This window comes from Amphiprion ocellaris, chromosome 16 (genome assembly GCF_022539595.1).
Source record: "Amphiprion ocellaris isolate individual 3 ecotype Okinawa chromosome 16, ASM2253959v1, whole genome shotgun sequence".
Taxonomy (NCBI): domain Eukaryota; kingdom Metazoa; phylum Chordata; class Actinopteri; family Pomacentridae; genus Amphiprion; species Amphiprion ocellaris.
The window spans coordinates 4,664,903-4,676,889 of NC_072781.1; the positions used below are offsets into that span (position 1 = coordinate 4,664,903).

The following is an 11,987-nucleotide window of genomic DNA, read 5'->3' on the forward strand; positions in this document are numbered from 1 at the left end:
TATTTGTGAAGGTTAGCAAGATTACATGACAAATTAAACACCAAAACATTAAAACATCTGTTTTAAAAATATTCCAGTTTGATAAATCAGTATTGCTTTGGTGTAATTCAGTCAACGGAATTATGAACCATAAAGGAGTCTGTGTTAAAACATGTTAAATCCCATTAAACATAAATGCATTATTAGGGAATACAGAATTGTTTGGTTCAGACTGTTGACTCTTTTCCTACCAGTGTCTTAACAGACAAAATGAAAAGTTATGATGCAATCACAGAAGTCACAAAATAGTTTATTAGTCAGCAGCAAAATCAAAACTATTTACAATGTGCAAAGTACAAACTGTGGTGGGCCTCTCCTACAGCTCCCTAGACAGCAGGGTCCTAATGTTTTTTGAGCAACACACCATACTATGACGTTTTTACAATGATGGTTCTACTATGGAACCAGTTTGACATGTTCAGGTGTTCTTTGTGTGAAAACTCAAGAGATTTCAGGTATCAGAAGGTGGTTTTCAACTTTCTTTGTTAACTTTCTGCTTCAACTTTAAATTAAATTTCCTTCACTAAGCCAGCCCTCTGGACTTCCAGGAAGCTGTGTTCCTATTGGCTGTCCAGGTGGCTGCTTGGTGTTATCAGGAACACCTGAGCAGCTCAGTGTCTTCCTGCTTTATTTAGCTGCAGACAAACATTTCCTCTGCTTCTGTTCACCAGTAAACCGGGTTTGGCTCTGTTGCTTTAGTTTCTTCTTTAGGCGTTGGCTTGCAGCTTCCAGCAGTAAAATCATCTTTAATGTGTTTCTTGGTGTGTTTTAGGGCTTTGTACTGGATAGTTGTCTTGGTAAATGTGGTTCTTTAGCCACAGTTATCACATGGTGGTAATGTGTGCAGTGATTAGTAGATTTGGTGCAGCTGAGTTGTGTCTTTATCTTGGCTGTAGTGAGTCTTCAGAGGTTTTTGGTCAGACACATTCTGTATTCTTGTTTGTGAACCAGCGTTGGTTGTCCAGAAGGTAAGAGTTCCTGTCCTGATTCTCTGTTCTCAGAGGTTCTCTGGTAGGCTGCAGGAGACTTTAGCGTTTGGGTTGTACTAGTTTGGTTTTTGTATGGTTTCATTTGGACGACTATCTTGAGGCCCCTCCATGTGGTTTAGTGAGGTTTTCTGCAACAGTTCTACAAAGCAATCTGCAGCAGAAGAGACTTTGAGAGTTTTTAGGAAGTTCTGGAGAGCAGACTTTAGAGCAGCAGAAACATTTGTTAGCAGTTTGAGCAGGAGAAGGTGAGCTTCAGAGTAAAAATGAGATGGAAACCTTCTTGACCCGTGTGGTGAGGTCCTGTACCAAGAGTTTGAGCAGGTTGTGAAGAGTCTGTAGTTCTTTGGTCTGAAAGCACAAGAAGAGTCGACTCATTAAAGGAGAAAACAGGAGATATTGTTGGTTCTTCTGTCGCTCTGCAGTTTCCAGTTTCCTTAGACTGAATATCAAGTTTATATGTTAAATGATTTCCCATGTGAACCCGAGAAGACTTCATTAAACTCCCTTCATCCCCTGAACACAATATATTTTATTACCATGTTAATTTTTTTTTTTAAATGTTTTTGAGTTTTAATCATAGTTTTAGCATAGTTTTTTGTCTTTGCTTCTTTAGTTTTGTCATCTGTGTGAAAGGTGCTAAACAAATAAAGTTGAATTGATAAACTGAATAACTGACTAACTCATGATTGTGACAACAGAAGTATTTTCATTGTGATTTAAGGGTTTGTTTTATTTTTAAGGTTGGGGTTAAAATCTTGACAGAAAAAGAAGATTAAAGAAACTACATAACAAAAAGTAATTAAAGGAAAAAAATTTAATACAATAAAACTTTTAAAAAGTTTTATTATTAAAAAGATTCAAGAAATTTAAGATGTAAATTTCTAATTAAACATTTAATTTTTTAATTGGATGTTTTGTCTTTTTAAAGGTTTAATAATCTAATTAAATGTTTTGCATTTTTTTAAATGTTTAATATTCTTCTTGTTTAATTGTATTTTTTTAAATGTTTAATTATGGAAAATATCTGTAATTTTTAATATTTGTATTTTAAAAATTTAGTTTAATTTCATAATGACATGTATTGTATCTTGTTGAATTATCTAATTCAACATTTTGTCTGTTTAATATAATTTAATTGTATTTAATGTTTAACTCTATTAAACAGGCATTAAAACATTTACAAACATTAAACAAACATTAAACACTAAACATTATGGGAAAGGGAAAAAAAAGTCAAACAAGCCGATAAAACATTTGAAAAAACAAACATTAAAAAGACAAAACATTTGGAAATCAAATCAGACATTAGAACAATAAAAGGTGAGAAAAGAGCAAAACTATACATTTAAGAAGAATCAAACTAAAGACAAAACATTTGAAAAGACACCAGTTAGACTTTAGAAGATCAAATTAAACAGAAGAGACAATAAAACAATCACGAAGAGCAAAAACAGATAAAGATATTAAAGCGTTTTCTAGTCTGAAATGAAAACATCAAGTTGTTTCTTCAAACATTTCCTCTTTCTGTTCTTGGTTTGATTGTGGATAGATTTACTAAGAACTCATTTCAGAAAACTGCTTTCCAGATAAAGTCTACTAATAGTTGAAGGCATTTATCAAACTAATGTTACCTTCTGATCTCCACAAACTTTACTGTTCAGTGAGGAGAATCAAAGTTTGTTGAGGATTTCTAAAAAACCCACAGGTGAAGGTCTGAGAAGAACTCAGATGGATGGTCTAAATGTGAAATCAAGACTTATGGTCACAAGTTTTAAGGCTTCTGTTAACCAGAAAGTTCAAACTAACAGAGAAGTACTGAGAAACTTTGAAGATTTCAGTCCTCAGACTGTGGAAAGGTTCAAACTAACAGAGAACTACTCAGGAACTTAGAGGATTTCAGTCCTTGGACTGTCCGAAGGTTCAAACTAACAGAGAACTACTGTGGGACTTAGGAAATTTCAGCCCTCAGACTGTCTGAAGGTTCAAACTAACAGAGAACGACTCAGATATCAGTCCTTGGACTGTCTGAAAGTTCAATCTAACAGAGAACTACTGTGGGACTTAGAAAATTTCAGCCCTCAGACTGTGTGAAAGCTCAGGTCCTGAGGACTCGGGAGGTCTGGAGGCTTTGGGAAGTCTTGGAACTGAGGGTTCCACCCTCCAACACAAAGGCTGAAGTCCAACCTCCTGAGAAAACCAGTCGAGTCGAGACTCGAGTTAAAAAAAAACTCGAAAACGACAAAAAATAGATGATAAATGCGCAAAAAAAAGAAGAATTAGTATCTGAGCGAATAGCTCAGGGGAAAAGAAGAGTGACTACCAACTGGAAGGTCGCAGGTTCAAGACCCGCCAGTGGCAGTTTTCTTTCTTTGTCTTTGTCAGGATTTTGAGAAAATTTAAGAAGTGTCTGGTCTTGAACCAGCGACCTGCAGCTCCATAGGCAAATCCTTAACTCACTGAGCTACAGATCAGATACAAAGAAACAAATTCGTCGTCCCTTTGGCATCGTAGTTCCTCAAGTGACCACATGGGTGGGGCCAAGGCGGAGTCTGGGTGGAGTCAGGGCGGAGAGTAGGCGGGGAGGTGGGTGGCGGCCTCCCCCCTCTACTCCCCCACCTCCCCCCACCGCCCACCACACCTTCCCCCGCCCGACGAGTTCTTCGAGTCGCCACGAGTTCTTCGAGTCTCCACGGGTTTTCCCGAGTTTCTGGAGTTTCCACCAGGTCAGAGGCAGAACAAGCTGTCATGAAGAGGTGTTGAGGTTGGCCAGGATGGACTGACTTTTTACAACGACTAGAAGGAAGACGACTAGAAGAGCAGGTCTTTAACAACCATCCATAAAATTCATGGAGTCGCTCCAGAGAAATGAAGGGAGGTCAACTTTTATCAACCTCCATCCAGATGTTCAACTTGATATCTTTACTTGGAGATTTTTAGCACCACAAACCTTTAGTATCACACTTTATTATAATTTATTTGGACTTCAATGGAATCCACCAGCAGATTTAGTTTTTGTTGAGAAACTTTATTCTTGTCATCGTGGGACTGCAGTATTTAAAACTCTTCCTTCTATTTGACCTCATATTTAATAGTTTTAGTGGAGAAAGTTATTTTAGTTGTTGATTAGTCTCTTAAAAACCAAATAATAAATTGGATTAGTCAAAAGGTTTTAATTTCTTACTTTGTCATATTTTAAATATGACAAAAAAAATATAAAAATAAAGCGTCTTGAGACAATTTGACCTGTAATTGGCATTATATAAATAAAATTGAATTCAAATTGTATATATCTTGTAATGTTGGAGTAATTCAGCCATATATGTTGGAAAACACATTTTCTTTGTCCATGAATGTGTTGATTGTTTTCTCCAGTAATTCATTTCTTGTTTTGGTTTACAAAATGTCAAACCCAAATATATTCAGTTTACTGTCATAAAAACCAAAAAGATTTACATTCATGATGCAGGAATCAGGCAGTTTTTCACTTTTTATCTTAGTTTAGTCAGAAAGATAGTTGATCATGTGTGAATTGTTGCAGCTTGTGAGCCATAAAAGGTTTTAATCTTTGGGGCCGAGTGTCAGAAAACATTTAGAAACCAACATCAACAAAACACTCAAAGATTTGAACATCATTAAAGGGAAATCCAACTTTTGCATGACAATGTCTAATTAAAGGACATTAATTTCCAATGTAAATGTGTGATATTCATCCTCTGGAGCTTTCTCTTCACATCATCTTCCACCTGGACTGGTTTGGTGGGGAGCATGTGCAACAAACATTTGAAAAACTGCACTTTAACATCAATGAATGACACTGAAGTTTAATCTCTACATAAATGAGACTGAGTCTGGATGTGCTGCTCTGTCATTAACTCCTAAGTTTAGGGAAAGTTCAAACAAAAGAGGACAGTTCAGATCAGGCTTGAGAATGAGCTTATTTTGAACAAACATCTCAGACTTTCTGAGCTTCAGCACCTATAGCAAGATATTTTAACAACAAGCAACTCCAAAGATCCAGAAGTTGGAGAGAGTTAGCTTTAGCTGAGCCAAAGAACATGTGGGATGCTAACCTAGCAAACATTTCAGACTTTTCTCTGTGAATTCTGAGAAATAATTTCCTATTTAATGACAGAGCTACACATCTTAACTCAGTCTCATTAAAACAGACTCTAATTCAGTGTCATCCATCCATATTAAAGTGCAGTTACCCAAAATGTTTGTTGTATGAGCTCCAACAAAACCTGTCCAGGTAGAAGGCCACTTTGACAAACAGGAAGTGGAAGATTCCAAGCAGATTTATAGAAGGGGGAACCGGAATGTACTAAGTGTGGTGGAGTATAGAGGGGTGTTTTGTGGGTTTTTAAGGCTGATAATGATTATTAGTGAGACATTTGGAGTAGATATTCATTTGCAGTAAATGAAAGTATATAAAATCTTGGAGTTAAAATGAGAAGAACACAAACTCTAACAGAAAACTTTGTTGATATGTTTTTGTTTTGTTTACAGATGTTAAGTTAAAGGAGTTTTATTCGTTACATATAACCAATCAAATCACTCAAGCAGACAGAGCGACCACAGGTAGATAAAGGTTCAGAGCCAAAGTAGCACCATTTTTAAATGTATTTATTACTGTAAATCAGTAAAAAATAAAATACTGATAATCAGTCAATCAGTCAGCCCACAATTACTACAATTCTACAATGTATGTCTCTTTCCTTTGACTTGTTATTTGTACAATATACGATGTATATGATGGTGTTTTTTCATACCAAAGGATATACTATGATGTTTTCTAAGAGACATACCATGCTACTCTGGTTGTTCTGGCTCTGGGCTGCTGCACTCCTCCTCTGTTGTTTTCTGGATTGTACTCAGCTGCATGCCTTCGTCCATCCGGCCTCCGTTGACTCGTCCCGCCTGCCGTCTCTGGAGCTGAAGCTGGATTGGAACAGACCAAAGTACAGTCCAATCACGATGCCAGCTGCCTCTCAAAAGGCTCCTTCATCTGGCAGGTGGCAGCACTTCTTCTGAGGGGAAGCTGAGCTGGTCCAGCAGAACTTTGGAGATGTGTTCCAGTGGTTGGTGGATGTGTGGGGAGATAGGGACCTTTGAATTGTTCACAAAGGAAAACAGGGAACCCATTGGTAGTTTTAGTTTAGGGTGCTACTGCGGTGTGTTTTTGGGTTTTAAGAGGTGAACAGGAAGAGTTTATTTTTGTACTGATTATCTTTTACTTTGTTCCTGGTTGGAATGTCCATCAATGTCAACATGAATTTCAATTTTAGTTCTGTTGATTTATTTTTATTTTACTAACACCCATTTGTTTTTAAACCCCTCACATGTTGTGTTGTTGTAAACTTACTCTTTCAAATAAATTCTCGTCTAACCCTCTGGAAACCAGTGTTTGGACTGTTTTTGTGTTGCTCCTCACCTACTGACAGCTGTGGACTAAAGGCTATACTATGACGTTTTTAGAGCGACATGCTATATGATGACGTTTTTAGAGCGACATGCTATACTATAGGCTTTTTAAATTGACATATTACTGTCGGGTTTTTTGTTTTAGTTTTTTTTGTTGTTTTCCAGCAACATATTGTAAGAATTTGAACAGTTTTAAAAGTTACTGTACTTTTACTTGTGCAATGAAATATTATTCTATGGCATTTTTTAGATGACATATTATACTCTGATGTTTTTTTTGAATAATATACTATTTTGACAATATACTGCACTATGACATTTTTTGAACCACATATCATACATGACAATTTTAGGCAACATCCTATCATTTTGCGCTTTTTGAACCACATAATAATCTATGTTTTGTTTTTTTTCTTGCCAACATGCTGTACTATGAACTACAGGCCATACTATGTTATTCTTGAGTAAAGCATACTATACTTTGACATTTTCTGAACTACATCCTATACTATGGTGTTATACACAGAGTGCTTTGGTTACATGTTGATTTACAATCTAGATTTTTTTCTGTTTTGTTTTTTGACGGGATTACCACAGACCTGACTGTGAACACTGTCGACACCCACCTCAGGGAGACGCTGCCTAAGATCTCAAGGCTGCTTGGTCGTGGTCTTTCTGGCACGTACTCTTCCAAGATGAGCCGGGAAATTTAACACTGATGGAATGACACCAGGTCTAAGCTGACAAACTTCCACTTCCTCCTCAACCCATAGTCTCTGGGAAACCTACATGGAGTAAGAAAAGTAGACAGAGAAGTAATTAAGTCTGTACACAACATATTAAAAAGAAATCATGCTAATAAATTAAGTACAAAGAACCCAATTCGCCAATATACTGGAGACCAGAGCTATTTAATTTGATAAGTATAACCTTGTTTAGTAAAATTTCAATTATTTGAGAGCAGTCCTAAAGAACTGCCTGTAATCCCAATCATAAAATGGGTTTGGGGGAAGAACATAGACGGTAATCTGGATATACATGAGTTAGGCTTTATAACTACTATTGGTAGTATTGGTGGTAGTAATAGTAATGTGACTACTACTAGTAGTAGTGGTAGTACACACTACTGCTGCTGATACTGGCACTGCTACTACAACTTGTAATACTATTACAAATGCTGATACTACTTCTACGACTCTAACAGCTGTTTATACTACTACTGCTGCTTGTACTTTTAGTATTACTACTACTGCTTGTACAACTATACTACAGCTACTATTAATCGTCTGGTATTTGGTTGTCAAGCTGCTAGCTCGCCTTAGCGTTTTGCTAGTGGCTAACTAGTTAGCTCTCATAGACTGGAAGCTCTCAACAAGATTTCATAATGAAAAAAGAGCCAAAAACTATTCTTACCTATGAAAAGTCATTCCAAGTTTCCTTGTCTCAATCGTACGACGTCATGTGCAACTATATGCAGCACAGTCAGACGGCATACTTGTTTCCGTTTTCACGTCGTCTACATCAACAGAATGCACTGAAACTTTGCCCCCACTAGCTTAGCCTCGCTGTAGCACGCAGCTCAAAGGGGCGTGTCCTATCTACTCATTCATACCTTTTTGTCCTGCAGGTCACAGCTGATCAATCATAACAGATCAATCATAACAGATTGATAACTGCTGTCTCAAGGTGTAGTTTGTTTATGATCAGCAGATATAAATTAATCTACGTTAATGTTCCTCCACAGAACTCTGTTACTGATGAATGTTGACCTCTCAGTTCAGTGAATGAAGAACAGTTCAGCTCTGAGTTAATATCTCTGTTCTTTGGTTCAGACTGTTTTTAACAGCTTCTGTTCATACAACAGTGTGTGGTCAGATAACTGTGTGGAGCTCATGTTAATGATACATTAGAATAAGAAGAATAAACTTTATTGTCCATCTAAGGCAGTAAAATGTTCTTTGGCCTCAACCAGGAAAACAAACATTTCCATAAGATAAAAAAATAGGACAAAATACAACACTCTACTGTGTTCCATTCATATTCTGCTGTGTTCACTCTGATATTTAATGTTCCAGCAGTTGGAATGAAAGAATCTTGGAGATCGTTTCCTCACTGTTAGTGTCTTTTCCTTCCAGTCTTGGTCTGGATCATTAGGAACATCTAGTCTGATGGACTGAGAGCTACAGAGAACATGAACATCCAGATGGTTGTCTGAAGAATCTTCTCTCCTTCATCACTGTGAGGAAGAGCAGCACTGATGTCCTCCTCATCCTTCCAGTAATAACAATAATGCTGCAGATTCAGCTCCTCTCTTCATAATACAACTTGTCTTGTGACTGTTCAGTTTTTACATTTCACTGCAGGGATGAGAATGACAAATGGAAAAAAACTCGGAAAATGTCTGCCGCCCATTAATGTGAACCAGCGTCTCCACTGACAGTTTTATTAACTAAATGTACCACATTACACGAACACAACACACTCAGCAGTTTACATGAAACTCAACACAAACATCGTTAGCTTAATGCTACGTTAGCTTAATGCTACGTTAGCTTTAATCATACTACGACTGAAAAGCTAGCTCGGTTAGCATCGCTAACATTAAAACTAATATGTACTATGCTAACTTTCTTCTCTGGTCAACACACACAGAAATAAACTCCACCAACATCTGGAGTGCATGGCACACATTATATCTGACACTAAAGCTGCATATAAAGTGCATTTAAAGCGGCACCGATACCAAAATATATATATATATATATATATATATATATTAATTTACCGAACTATCAGAGTCCTTTCAGTGTCTGCTGGTACAATCAGCCGAAGGTAGAAAACTGGTTAAAACAAGCCTACGGGCAGGAAAATTATCTGTGGAAAAGGTTCTGCTGTTCCACTGATAAATAAACCAACAGTTATTATATCAGAATTAATCCAAACAAGAACAGAGTTTAAGGTGAACCAGAGTCTGGGCTGCCTCCTCCATAGGACCTGTCAATCATTCCAGACCAGACGGTCATTCAAGTAGCCCCGCCCCCTGGCTCCACAAAACTTTAACGCTCTGTATAAAATTCAGCATGGATTTATTTTAAGATCGGCCACCTGATTTCTCGTTTTAACCCTGAAAGCTAAAGAAAAAAAATCCTGAGCTGTAGAAAAGCAGTCTATCAAATTTTAGTTTTTCCCGTGTAGAATTGGGGTCTATGGAGCCAGAGCTTTTTGGAGCCAGCCCTAGCGGACGGTGTGATATTGCAAGTTTTTGACACTTACAGGTAGTCTTCATTTTTGGAGCCAGGCGCTAAGTCCATCTTTATATACAGTCTATGGAACTAACCCACTTTAGGTACAACCTAGGTGAGAAAGCTAAGGTAAGAATCAGAATTCTAGAATGGAAATCAAATAAGCAAAACTCTACCTAAACTAGAACCAGGCAATAACTGGTAGAGAAACAACTAACACTGGAAACACAGCGGATTCTAAACAGTCATTCTGAACTCAGAAAGAATCCAAATACGAAACAAGCTTAGTAGAAAAAACAATATTCAAGCACTAGAACTACAATCTACCTAAAAACACTCGTGAGTCTGGAATGCGCATGTCTAGGAACAGCGTGAATGGACTGAGGTCAGAGGGGTCAGAGCTGGGGTGCAGATGGGTAAGGACAATAGGACACGGAGGAGGCTCAGGGTGCCAGGCAGGTGTTCTGGAGGCTGCAGTGGCAGGCACGTGGTGGTTTGGCATCTGAAGACGGAGGAGGCTGACCAGGTCAGTTCTGAACTCGTGTCTGGAGAAACGGTTGCAGAAGGAGGTCCTTGATCCACGAACAGCAGGAGCAGGTGGACACAAACAGGCAGGATCCATCCTAAGAGGAACAAAGACAAGAGTTATGAGAGGTTCACAGGTTTCAGAGGCAGAATGAACAGTGCAGTGACTGACTGTTGATCCTTCACAGTCCCACACTGAGTGATGAGTAGAGTCAGGCTTTATTGTAGAGGGAATGGCTTCTGATTGGACAAGCTCCACCTGCTACCGCTCTGCTGCTGCTGATTGTAATTGCACACACCTGTCACCGCAGCCTCCATGCCAAGCACACCTGTAGAGACAGAAAGGGAGGGGAAGTGGAAAGCCCTATCTAGAGCCTGCTTGGAGCAGACCTGACAATGTCGTCCAAAATGTGACAAAAACATCATAGTTTAGTATGTCGTCCAAAATGTCAAAAAACTTCATTTAAACTATGATTGCTGCCTTTTGAGTTGTTGATATTTACTGTCATAAAGACATACTTAAAATGTGAAACTGATTTTCCAAGTGCTTTAATTACTTTTCAGCAATCACTGTTTTTACAAACGAAGTAAGTAAGTCATCACTCAGAATTTATTCCACAACAATATGACCATCAGCTGGCAGAGATGTGAAACTTGCCTTATCATGTCAGTTTTTGTTCATCATGAATGCTATGAGGTAACTGCTACAACTGATCTGGACTAACAGCTGCTGGACGTACAGTAACACTGCAAACATCTTGTACCATTATAGTGTTGTCAGTTTTTTCTAAATTTACATTAACATGACTGTAGCATAGTGAAGCAACAAAGACAAAACCTACCCACTACACTTACAGCAATGTTCAATATATCTCAATAAAAACAGTAAATTAAAATTATAATGATGTGCAATAATTCTACAATAATGTGGAACACAGAACACAACTACTTAACAAGTATTCACAAAAACATTTTCAAAAATGTGCAAAACCAGCACAACATTAACTTTGCATGAAAAGCATTAAATGCATCCAGCTTTGTTTGCATGCCTCAGTTCTTTTCTTTTTTTTGTTCAGTGAGAGAAATTTAGCCTGTTTTGTGCTTGAACAAGTGCACTGAAGTCAGACTGAATATCTGTGCTGGATATGGGAAGAACAGCACCCAGTGATCATCACTTAGAGAGGATCTGTATCTGGATTTGTTGAACTTCATCACTGAGAATGTTTGTTCGCATATATAAGTGGATCCAAAGAGAACCAACATCTTCTGAGCATCCCTCCTCAAGTTTAGAAAGCTCTCCTGTTTGAGAGAACAATAAAAAGTCAGCAGTGATGCTGACTTAAAGTGCTCTGACAGTAGTTTATCAGATTGCAGATCAGTGAGTTCAAGCTGGACATCACTGGGTGCAGTATTCACACTGCAGCTGCAGGGAGAGGAAACCATGTGCATTTCACTCTCAACTGTTTTGAAGTCTTCAAATCGTCCTGAAAATTCCGCATGCAGCGCCCCAACATGGATGAGTACCTGTGGAGGTGGTCAGCTGATGGTGTGACTTCCTTCAGTGTGGGCATGTGGATGAGAATGTTGCCCTCCAACTGGCTGGAGAGAAACTTCAGCTTTCTCATAAAAGCAGTCACCAGGCTGTACATTTGGTCAGCTTGGTATTTAGTCCACACATTAGTGCAGTCACATCAACAGCAAAAGCAAGGTCTGCCATCCAGTCTGCATCTGAGAGCTCTGTGATGTCCTGCCTTTCTTCTCACTTTCCTCT

The 11,987-nt window shown here is 38.2% G+C and overlaps 1 long non-coding RNA gene across 1 annotated transcript; it reads right to left on the bottom strand.

Annotated features, from left to right (window-relative positions):
• Positions 1 to 268: 268 nt before the first annotated feature.
• LOC129350788 (uncharacterized) lies at positions 269 to 8,011 on the bottom strand. The gene is made up of 4 exons (XR_008604304.1): positions 7,863 to 8,011; positions 7,076 to 7,234; positions 5,834 to 6,134; positions 269 to 1,376 (listed from the first exon to the last, which is right to left on the bottom strand). It is a non-coding gene; the product is annotated as an uncharacterized LOC129350788 (long non-coding RNA).
• Positions 8,012 to 11,987: the final 3,976 nt, after the last annotated feature.